Here is a 13080-nt window from a genome sequence, read left to right on the forward strand (position 1 = left end):
GTTCCGCATCGGGCTCCCTGCTGGTCAGGGAGCCTGCTTCTCCCTCTGCCTCTGCCTCTCTCTCTCTCTTTGACTCTCATGAATAAATAAATAAAACATTTAAAAAATAAATAAATAAATCACCCAGTTTATAATAATTTGTTGTGTCAGCTATAGGAAACTAAGTCAGATCCCTATCTCATACCTTATATGAAGATGAATTCCAAGTGGCTCAAATAATGTCTTTTTTATTTTAAAATAAACAGATTTCACTGAAAGTTGGAAAGAAATATGGAGGAAGATCCTGTGCACCCCTTTATCCAGGCGTTCCTTCTTTTAACATCTTGTTAAGCTGAGGACAGCAACAAAACTAGGAAATTGATGTTGGCACAATCCATAGATCTTATTCAGATCTCACCAATTATACGTGGACTCGTGTGTGTGTGTGTGTGTGTGTGTGTGTGTGTGTGTGTATTTAGCTCTATGAAATTTTATGACAAGGTTAGCTTGCTCTAACCACCCCCACAATCAAGATACTCATCTGTATCATCACAGATTTCCTTCAGGCTATACTTTTATAGCCACCCCCAGCCCTATTTCTTTCACTAAACTCTGGTAACCACTAACCAGTTCTCCATGTTATTTCATAGTGTTACATAAATGGAATCATGCAATATGTATCCTTTTGATATTGGATTTTTCACCCCACATAATTTTCTTTTTGTTGTTAAAGATTTTATTTATTTCACAGAAAGACACAGCGAGAGAGGGAACACAAGCAGGGGGTTGGGAGAGGGAGAAGCAGACCTCCCGCCGAGCAGGAGCCTGATGTGGGGCTCGATCCCAGGACTCTGGGATCATGACCTGAGCCGAAGGCAGACGCTCAGTGACTGAGCCACACAGGCGTCCCACCCCATATAATTTTCTTGAGGCTCATTAAAGTCGTTACATATGTCAATAGTTTGTTTCTTTTTTTGCCAAATAGAATTCCATGGTGTGGATACACCAGTTGTTGAACCATTGACTCACTGAAGAACGTTTGGGGAATTTCAAGTTTCAAACTATTAAAAATAAGCCTGCTATGAATATTTATGGCAAGTTTCTGGGTGAGAATACATTTTCATTTCTCTGGAATAAATGCCCAGATGTGAAATTGCTGGGTCATTTGTTAAGGCAATTTTTAGTTTTAAAGGAATTGCTAAATTATTTTTCTGAGGAGCTGGACCACTTTAAATTCTCAAGTATTAGTGATCCAATTTTTCCACACTCTCACCAGCATTTAGTTTTATCACTGTTTTTCATTTTAGCCATTCTGATTAGTATATAGTAATATATTATTGTGGTTTTAATTTGCACTTTCTTAATGGTAATGAATTTAATATCTTTTCATGTGCTAATTTACCATCTGTATGTCTTCTCTGGTAAAATGCCTATGCATATCTTTTGCTCATTTTCTAATTGTATTGTTTTTTCAATGTTGATTTTTGAGAACTCTTTACATGATAGAGATAAAAGGTGTTTGTTGACTATAAAACTAACAAATGTATTCTCCAAGTCTGCAGCTTGACTTTTCCTCCTCTTAGAGCTTTTCACAGACCAAAAGTTTTTAAATTTAGTGAGGTGAATTATCAATTTTTCTTTTATGGATTATGCTTTTGGCATCATATGTAAAACTCTTCACTTTGGTTTAAGCCCTAAACATATTTTTCTATATTTTTTTCTTAAAGTTTTATAGGCTTACATTTTACTTTAAGTCCATGATCTATTTTTAGTTAATTTTTATATAAAGTGTGAGTTTTACATTGAGATCCATTCTTTTGTCTGTAGATGTCCAATTTCTCCAGCACCATTTTTTTGACAAGAGACACTACCTTCATTTAATTGCTTTGTTCCTTTGTCAAAGGTTAAGTAGGCATATTTGGATCTGTTTTTGAGTTTTCTATTTGATTCCATTGATTTATATGTCTTTCCTTGGGCAATACCACACAATCTTGATTACTGTAGCATGAACATGGTAGTCTCTACAAATATTGTCTCTCATTTCTTTCATCACCATTTGATAGTTTTTAGCATACAATCCCTAGTAGATGTTTTGTTAGATTTCTACACAATTATTTTATTTTCTTTGGAACAATTGGGAATAATATTGCATTTTTTATTTTGTTTTCCCACTGTTTATTTTCAGTATACAGAAATGCAATTGACTTTCATGCATTGATCTTGAAGCCAATGACTTAATTCTAGGAGGTTTTTTTTTTTCTTTTTCTTTTTTTCTTTTCTGTAGATTCCTCGGGATTTTCTACATACACAATCATGTTATCTGCAAACAGTTTTATTCTTCTCTTTTCCTCCTTTTCCAATCTATTTTCCTTGTATTTCTTTTTTTTTTCTTATTGCAGTGGCTAGAAATTCTGGAGTTATGTGAATAAGAATGCTAAAAGCAGACATCCTTGTCCTGTTCCTGATTTTAGAGAGGAATCATTCAGTCTTTCGTCATTAAGCATGAAGTTAGCTGTAGATATTTTTTATGATATTAAGGAGGTTCTCTATTCTTAGTGTACTAAGGGTTTTTAAACCATGAATGAATATTGAATTTTATCAAATGCTTTTTCTTTGTCAATTGATATCATGCTTTTTTCTTTTTAGTCTGTTTATATGGTGTGTTATATTGATTGATTTTCAAATATTAAGCCACACTTTCACAGCTAAAATAAGTGTCACTCATCATGGTGTATTTTTACATTCAAAATTTATTTACATAAATATATTTAAGTTATTCAAAGTTAAAAGTTTTAAAAATTACATACTTATAGAAATATATAAAAGTTACGTTTGATTTGCTAAAATTGTGTTGAAAATTTTGCATTTATATTCATGAACGGCATTGGGACCAAATCGCCTCCATCTTGAAAGGCAACAAGGTGACTCTGACTGAACTTTCTAGTTCAGAGCCTCACTAAGATGGTGGGCAGAGGGGTAGTTTCCATTATTTAGACTGTTGAAAAAAAAAAAGAGGAAAAGATCACTAGGGGAGAAATAAGAAACTAGTGCAAATAATATTGGATAATGTCTTTTTTTTTGTCTTGAGAAAATAAATGGAATTTTATTTTTAATAATATTATGAATTATTTTAGTCTCTTGAAATTCTGAAACTTTGGGTCATTGCTTCAAATATTTTAATTAATTTAAGACATGGAAAGGATAAATTAGTATCACTTAATATTTGGCCCCACCCCCCAAAAAATTCTCCACCCAAATTAGCTCAATTATCAAAAAGTTTATTAGGTACCTTTTCAAATTTCTTTAGACCTCTATATAGTGATTAGGTATTACTCAGATTACATTTAAGGTATTATGGAATATTTTCCCATGATACTCCTTTTGATTAACAATAAAGCAATATTTCAGCTGTCAAAATTATAAACTTGTGTTATAATTACAATTTTCAGTCTAGCTCCTTAAGTAATTTCTAAGAAAAATATCTTAAAAACACCTCCAATGAATATAAAAACAATTTAATGATTCCATAATTTAGAAGTTAAACTAAAATCTGAAACATACATTTCAAAAAGAAATATAACAATTCAGAGTAGTCAGACTCAAATAACTTTTTATCAGAAGTCATTAAAATTAATTATCATGGCTTAACACTTGAAATGCACTTACCTGAACTATTTTTTTGATGAAAAGTTGAAAAAAAAGATAATTACAAAAAATAACTTACTCTTGTCTATTTTCACTTCTGATGCCGGTAGTAAATCTGATCTTTAATTATATGTGCTAACAATATTTTCACAAAATCTAATACTGATATGTAAACATGAGTTAGACAATATTTGTAAAACTTATATGTTAATTTATAATTTTCTGCTCTACAAATGTCTGCATAAATAATAGATTGGGATGTTGCTGTTTCCATGATCTTTGTTTAATTAGAAACACTCTTGGCAATTCAACATAATCGGAAGAAAAAAATGACAGATAATTTCTTCTTTGCATTAAATGTAATTATATGAGCTGTCTGGAAAGTAAATTTTCAAAAATCTTCCTTATGCCACTGTAGATGTTCTGTACCATCTAATGAGAAACTACTGTGTTTAATTTTGTTATAAAATATTCACAATTTATTTTAATAGTTCCAGAAAAAGAAGGCTAATGGTACTGTTGAAGGGAGGTGTTAATAACACACAGACATCCCCTTCTCTACAGATCTTTCTCTTTCACACACACACACACACACACACACACACACACACACACACACACACAAATGAAATTCTCTTTCTTCTAGACATCTACAGAAGAAAAATGAGAACAGAGATTGCCAATTTAGAATATTCATTATGATCCTATAAAGAAAACAGGGGTAAAATATGGTCCTGAAATTTAGGATTAATTAAGTTTTCTCCTACAAACCCATGTACCCACATACCTACACACAGGAACAGACAATCTACTGAGAGGATGGAAATAAGGCCCTCCGTCCTAACACAAAATATTGCTTAGAATGTAAATACATTCTCAGGATACAAATAAAGCAGTTAATGTGAATATACCCATCTCATATTATTTATGAGATTTATTATAACACTATAACACCTGACACTAGAGAAGGAGCTATCTGTTGCCAAGTTCTGTCTAGTAACAGCTTCCAGTCAAAATTCATATTACCTCATTCTTAAAAAAAATTAGATTTAAGGAAGTATGAGGGTCCAGAAAGAAAGGCCAAGATAAACAAAGAGAAAAATCTATCTTCAAAGGCAAATAATGTTATCATAAGGTGTATGTGTATATGTATGTGGGTGTGTGAGCACGTGCATGTGCATGTGTGTGTGTGATTGAGAATCTTCAGAGAGTCTCAATATGTTCAAGATTGCAGAAGTTCCAACTTGCTAACAGGAGGGCTGGGAATTGGGAAAGAAGAAGAGAGTATAAGAAAGTACTTTTGGTGATAAACAAAAACACCAATGCTGACACAAAAATGTCCACAGCAGAAGGGAAATTCTATAAAAGGGCAAGAAGCTCACTAAGTTCTAAGTATCCAAGAAAAATGAAATAAAAAAAAGCCACACAAAGGCAAATTAATTTAGAGTGTTACACATTAAAGACAAAAATAATGTTTAAATCCTTTTAGACAGAAAACACTAAAACAACAACAGACAAATGGATCCCCCCAAGAAACAAGTATCAGAATAGCATCATATTTTTCACCAATTAGTGGAGATATTGAGAAACACTGGTGCAAAGTTCAAAGCAGGAGAGAGAAAATGGAATAAAATCTAGATTTCCATATTACATAAAATTACTAAACAGTTTTCATTAACTGAAAATCACTGAACATCTCCTTGCATAGAAATGTCTTCTCAAGGAAATTATCTACATATTGACTTCAGAAAATGAGAATAAAAACCAAGAACTGTAGTTTCTTGTGGTCTTAATTCTCAACTTCCCTTCAGCAGTTGTTCTCCAACAGCAGCAGTAGGGAACCGTGGCAGTGGCCATTAACTTAAAAAAAGAAAAAATTGCTATGGGGACAAGTTGAAATTCTGTCAATTAAAACTATATGGCAAATTGACTTTTAGGAAATGACTCTCTTGTCATCTAAAATATATTAGAACATGTAGTTTTATCAACAAGCAAAACCAAACTCAATCCAAAAATATCGGTTGTTGATTACGTTACAAAATATAGTCATTGCCCAAAAAGGAACACAACATCGGCATGATTTTAAGGGTTAGAAGATTATAAAAATTAAAAATACATTTGCTGTTGACACTAGGAATATTCAGTTTGGAATGGCACTGCTGCTATAACATTAAAAAACCTAAAGAGGAAAAAAAACACAAAACCCTACACCCTAGGGTCTGAATTAAACAGCAGTTACACAATCATATTAATTAACCAATATTCATCAATTTTCAACTTTGTCAATCAAGCTACAGAGAAAACACAAAGCATTTAATTATGTTTGACACATAGAATATACATATTATCGGCTTTAAAGTGAAAGTCAAGATAAAGAAGCATAGACACAATAACAAGCTCATCTCACAAAAGGGAAATTCAAAAGATAATAATTACATTGGTTAAACAAATTAGAAATTTCAGTAGTTAAAAGCAACTAACAAGGATAATCAATTGAAAATTTTTAAAAGAATTAGAAGAAGGAAAGGGGTGAAAGAGTTGGAGGTGGAGAAATAAAGCAAAGCTGATATATCACAGACCAAAGACAACAAAATAATCTTCATTTGATGAATTAAAAAATAGCAGTATAAGCATATATGTTAGATATGTAAAGGCAAGCACCAGTACAGCTCTAAATATTTATAATTAAAGCCTCAGTGAGTATAGTTGGCCATGTAGAAGGTTAGGGCAAGAAATTGCTGAATTTCTTTTTATCTCCATCAATAGCATTTGCTTTTATTTTTAAAAAACTATGTGTATCAATTTGATCTGTTTTTTAGAAGTTAAGAATGTCCTAAATTTTAATGGCACTTTATTTATTATAAGGTGACTTTTGGTAAAAATGGTGTTAAACTAACAGTTCTGATAATTGAAAAATTAATAAATTTCATCCTTTATATTCCTTTCATAAAGAGAATTATTGAGATTTCTAGAAAATACTTTTTTTAATGTTTTATATATCATATATGACTTGTATATTGTAAAATGTAATTTATCATTTTTCTGGAGTTAAAAAATATATAACTATATAATGAATTCCACCTACAAATATTCTTCCTGGGTTCCTCTCCTTAACTTTTCTTTTTTCATTTCTGTAAGCTTGATAGTTATGAATTAAGGTTTTGAATCTTAAAAAACCAGAAAATAGTAAAATCATTAATAATGGGAGTTAACATTATTAATTAATTGAGTATGATGAGTCAGGCACTACGCTAACTGCTTTGTATGCATTATCTCATTTATTAATCACAATAGCTTTCTCACTTAGGAATTCTTATGACCTCTGTTTTAAATACAAGGAAGTAAAGGTTAAAGAGGCAAAGTAACTTGCTCAAGATTTATTTTTCACTTAGTTAATAAATATTTATTATACAGACACTATTCTAGATGTTTGGTACATATAAATGGAAAAATGAACAGACAAAACCTTTGCCATCATGGGACTTACATTCTATTGGATAGGTATAGTAATTTAAAAATAAATCAAATAAATAAGTTATGTAGTTTTTTATAAGATGATAAATACTATGAAAAAATATATAGCATAAAGCTGATTGGTAGGGCAATTGCAATTTTAAATATAGTGGTCATGATAAGCCTCATTGAGAAGATGTCGTTTAAGCAACTCTCAAAGGATGTGAAGAAGATAGCCAAGTGGATATCTGCATTAAGGTCACTGAAGACAGAGGGAGTAACCGGAGGAAAAGCTTTAAGACAAGATCATGAGGTCAAAGGTGTGGAGAAGACAGGAAAACTATAAAGAATAAGGTAGGGTCCCACTGCCCATTATAAAGATTTTGACTTTAACAAAAAGTGTAACAGGAAATATGAGGCACAAAACAGTGACTTTACCTGAGTGTATGAGTTCACTCAACAAGGAAGCCACATTTCATCTGGGCCTGGTAGTGTTAGTAAGAACCCATTTACCACAACCTCTGGAGAAAGGAATGTGGGCAGAGGGGAGAGGAAATGACATGTTCAAGTTATCAAGGCATGATATGGCATGTGAGGGACAGGGTTTCTGTACAAGAAAAATCAGAAGACCAAGATGGAATAGATATTGAACACTTGATGTCATACAAAGATTTACAAGTTTGTTTTGTAGGCTACTGGGCCCCAGACACAGGGCTTTTGTTTTATTTTGTTTTTTCAGGTATTTTATTTTATTTTTTTAATTATTATGTTCAATTAGCCAGCATCGAGTACATTATTAGTTTTTGATGTACTGTTCAACGATTCATTAGTTGTGTAAAACACCCAGTGCTCATCACCACACGTGCCCTCCTTAATACCCATCACCCGGTTACCCCAACTTCCCACTCCCCCCTCCCTTCCGTAAACTTCAGTTTGGTTCCCAGAGTCCAGAGTCTCTCATGGTTTGTCTCCTTCTGTGATTTCCTCCCATTCAGTTTTCCCTCCCTTCCCCTGTGGTCCTCCAAGCTATTCGTTATGTTCCACATATGAGTGAAATCCTGTGATAATTATCTTTCTCTGCTTGACTTATTTCCCTTAACATAGTCCCCTCCAGTTCCATGCATGTCGATGCAAATGTGGGTATTCATCCTTTCTGATGGCTGAGTAATATTCCATTGTTTTTATCAAGGTTCATTTCAGGTGTCCCTTTTAAACTTATTCTATCCATCAAAACTAACAAATTTTGATTCTGTTCTATCATTGAACTTGTTTCTTAAACTAAGGATCAAATGTTTTTCAGGAAGATCCTTCTGATGGTACTGTGGAAGATACACTAAACATTTTTTTTAAAAAGGTGGAAGAAAAACTGTCACATAGGAGTCATGGTGCCACCGGAGACATAACAGCTGCTAAAAAGCAGCAGAGAAAGCTCCAGGAGTACCTAGCAGCCAAGGAAAAACTGAAGTGCCAAAACAGCAAGCCTTATCTAAAAGCTAAGAGTAATGGTCTGAATCATCTACCTTCTAAATCAATTACTATACCCAAAAAGGATGTTACTAATCATGTTGCTTTGCCTATCAGAATTCTAAGACCCAACAGCATTAAATCCAGCCCAGAACTGCTAGTATCACAGGATCCAGAAGCCAAAGTTGGAACCACTAAAACTTCCGGGCAAAAGGCTGACTTCAGGATGTATTTCTTCTAACTTAAACTGTAAGCCTTCCAGCAATAATCAAGAACAGCATGAAGCTGGGTCATTCACTACTGGAGAACTGTCCAGAAAAACTGTAGGGTCACTTAATATACAGGAATTGAAAACTGCAAAACAGCAGGTAGCAGATCAAGGAAATGTTAAATGTGCAAACTCCGTGGACAATAACCATGTTGAAAATGAATTCTTGGATAGCTTTCTAAAAGAGATAAACAAAAAGAGACTGCCCCAAATGCTCTCAGACTCTGAAAGGAAGCCATTTGAATTATGGACAATAGATAAGCCAAAGACTAACTCTTATAATCAAACCAAGAGCAGATTGGCTCTTAAGCAAGTCTTGGGCAAAAGTTCAGGGAATAGTGCTGTTCTGAAAGAGTTAAAAAGCAATTTGCTAAATAAACACAAATTGGGATTCCACCAGTAAAGTCCCAACAACTCTCAAGAGGACCAAATCTTGTAAGACCAGGAGAAAAACTCCCAAAGACAGCTCCCTCTCATTCTGTTCAGACCCTTAGTAGGACTCAAGCAGCAAAGAAACCAGTGGTCAAGGACATAAAGGATATACAGGTTAATAAGGATAAATATGAAAGACTAAATGGAATTAAGTTAGTCACACACTGTTACTGAACAAAAGGTAAAGCAAACCAAATCCTTGACATGTCCCAGTGTGCTTCAGGGAAGCTATAGCAACAGACATCCAAGCATTAAGCAAGATCAGAAATCCCCTAAACCTGTTTCGGATCTCCGATATCATGTGCACTGCAAAAGACCAAAAGCCCTAAGCCAAAGTCCCAATTTGACAGTTGGCAATTTTAATTCAGTCATTCCAAGCACCCCTAAATTAACAGCAAATGGCACCAATGGGAATAAATGCACCAACAGCTATTAACAAAAAGCACAGAATTTGGACTCCATGTTGAAAAAGACTCTTGCCTGGGACCATTTTCTCAATAAGACAGCTCCCAAAACTCAATCTGGTGACCAAACTATAAATGCAAGAAGAGTCCCAAATGGGACCCAAACTAATCCAAATATTAAGAAGAAGATCACAGTGGAGGATTGAGGGAGACAACTAGAAGAATGGTAGAAACCTAAGGGGAAAAATCTAGAAACAGTCTCCTATGGAACTTAAAAAGAAAAATAATAGAGGAAATTAATATTTCGTTCTGGAAGAATATGGAAAAAGAAGATGAAGAAAAGAAAACACAATTTGAACTGTCCTATAAAATTAACAACATTCTAACAGACATTCGTCTGCAGATCATTGAAGGTGGTGTACTTTCTAATGAAATATTTACCATATTGTCTGGTGTTCCTGAGGCTGAAAAATTTGCTAAATTCTGGATCTGCAAAGCAAAATTGTTGGCAAGTTAAGGCACCTTTGGTGTTATTGGGATGTAGGAAGAGGCTGTTAGAAACAGGGCAACACTGAAACAAGAGTTGGAAGAAGTTGTTAATATTTGCAATACCCAAACAGAATCACAGGAGTGACCTCTGCCTCCGTAGTTGCTGAAATGAATATAACATCCATAGAAGAGCAGGCCAATAAGACGGAATTTGAAAAGTCTTGTCTTTTAAAGAGAGAGAACAGGTTACAGCAACACCCTCAAATAACCAAGGCAGAACAGGATAATCATCCTGGTATCACATTACAGATCACCCTGATTCCTAGAGTAAGTGGAATGCCAGAAGTGCAAGACATGAGGCTCCTCCCTCCTGTATGGCATTCACAAGGATTGAGAGAGCTGTGTCCCGCTATCTGGAAATGCTGCAGGGACACGGTTTGGTAGTGGCTTCCCTTAATGAGCTATTAGAAGTGGAAGAAGCAGAGTGTTTTATATTCCATAAAAATGTAGATGGTACAAGCCCCAAAGACTACTACAGGTTACCTTTCTGTCCTCCGGGGCAACTGCTCTTGGGAAGGTAAGATCAGAATCGTTATGTAAATATAATGTATAGATAAATCTAGCCAACATATTTTAAATTTTAAATTTTTAGCTTTCTTAATATTTAAGTATTATCTAAAACAAAAAAATCAAATTTTGTTCATTCCTTAAAAAAAAAAAAAAGTAGCATGCACTATTGTAGGGTTTTAAGCACAAGGCTATGGCAGCCCAGAGTGGGAAGCAATCACTACCTGTGTTAGGGGATGAGTGACACATAAGAGTTGGTTTTCCAGATACAAATAGCAGTTGCTTGGATACTGAAGAGGAAAATGTCCGTACAGCAGACAACATGAGGCTTAAAAACAAGAACTAGATGTGAACTCTGAAAAAATAAAAAATTACATATAGCAGAAAAACCCACACATTAGTAAATAATTCACAAACTACAGAAATTTACAAAAAAATTTGCGTGCATTTAAGTTATTACAGATGTGGTTTCCGTCAGTGAGCACATTTTCTAGTATTAATATAAATTTTTCTGATTCTTATTTGAAAAATTAGGATTTTGAATTAGGTAACCTTTAATGTTTCTTTCAGTTCCATGAGTCTATGAAATACCAAAAATAAAGTTGTATACAGCTCTTCCTTGACTCACATTGGGGATTTATCCTAATAAACCCATACATAGTAACTGAAATCAACCTAAGTCAAAAATGCATTTAATCCACCTAACCTACTGAGCATCATAACTGAACCTGGTCTACTTTAACTATGCTCAGAACACTTACATTCACCTACAGTTGGGCAAAATAATCTAACACAAGGCTTATTTTATTAATTGTGCTGAATATCTCATGTAATTTATTAAATACTGCCCCGAAAGTGAAAATCAGAATGGGTACAAGATGATTGTAAGTGTACCGGTTGCTTACCTGAAAGTATCCTACCACTATCTATCACTAGCCTGGAAAAAAGATCAAAATTCAAAATTTGAAGTACAGTTTCTAGTGAACGTGGATCATTTTTGCACCATCACAAAATCAAAAATTGTAAGTTGAACCATAGTCTTTTTATTTTGCTAACCTCCAAATCATTTTTACCATTTGCATTAATTATTTTTTCTAAAGCCGAGTCTGACTTGTAACAGATGTAATTTTGTACTGTAAAGTCAACATAAAGGCTTTTCTACTTATTCAAATGATCAAATAAATATTGTAAATGCTACATACTGTGATTTCTTTTAAGTTTCCAAAATTATCAAAGTTCCAGATGACCTTTAAATTGCTCATTAAATAAACTATTTCTTTTGTGAGTCTCACACAAAATTATTTGTTCTCAGTATGACAACTTCCTTTCTGTCACTAATACATGCATGAGCTAATTTTCCCACAAATGAAGAGATATAAAAACATGTTCAAATATAATGTTACTCAGTAAGGGGTAATGTAAAATCTGAAAGTACCGTGTCTCTTTATTCCTCCACTCTTATGTATTTCTTTGATTGAAAGACATTAAATAGAGCTTCAGCAGGGGAGAATGAAATAAAATAGCGATTCTTCTGCAATTAGTGGAAAACTAGTATAATAACCATATATGAGTAAGTCTTACATAGTTCTTTAGCATATTTCTTTTCAAAGGACATTCTCAGTGCATGTTTTCATTTTGATTTAGGATTGAGTAATTATGTTAATTTTTTTTCTGTATGTGAATCTTTCAATAACATTCACCAAAGTGCAATCTATCCCAATCTTTTCCAGTAGGCTAGATAATAATATTAATTATCACAATATATATGGAAAATAATGCTTTTATTAACATAACCTTGTATATAACACTAATAATTTTTATTTTTCTAAAGAAGAAATTATAGAATGTGATGTCTAATGAAGAAATAAACATGATTTCAACTCTGAATGATTTGAGAGATCTAAAAAACCAATCTCTTACTTCTCTAAGTGAAATTAAACACTGGATTTTCTTAATCTTTAATATAGTTTAAGTTAAAAATTAATTTTCAAACTATCAAAAATCCTTAGTATAACCTCTGAGAATATGACATTTATCAAATTGTGATAATCCTCCATATTGAATGAGAAATTGACTGCTAAACAGTCTTTATGTGATAAGAAAAATCTAGGGTAAGTTCGCTACCTGTGTTACCTGTCTTATTGGTACAACCTTTCCCGTATTTAAACCTAGCTCATGAAAACTGTTTCTTTTTTCATAAATGTAAGCCAAATATGTTCAATAAACATGTTATAATAATAAAAATGTAAAAAAAGGAAATATCTAGGGTAGAAAAATGATTTATAAATTTTGGTTCTCTCCCACTGCCAATAAAATATTAACTCTGTACCAGAATGTTTAAGAAATTTCATTTTATACATACACATTTAAACACACTGA

The 13080-nt window shown here is 33.1% G+C and overlaps 1 pseudogene; it reads left to right on the forward strand.

Moving 5' to 3' along the window:
• Positions 1-7273: 7273 nt before the first annotated feature.
• Positions 7274-10715, forward strand: LOC113925489 (annotated as a pseudogene).
• The last annotated feature ends 2365 nt before the right edge of the window (positions 10716-13080 follow it).

Source organism: Zalophus californianus, chromosome 2 (assembly GCF_009762305.2).
Source record: "Zalophus californianus isolate mZalCal1 chromosome 2, mZalCal1.pri.v2, whole genome shotgun sequence".
Classification (NCBI taxonomy): Eukaryota; Metazoa; Chordata; class Mammalia; order Carnivora; family Otariidae; genus Zalophus; species Zalophus californianus.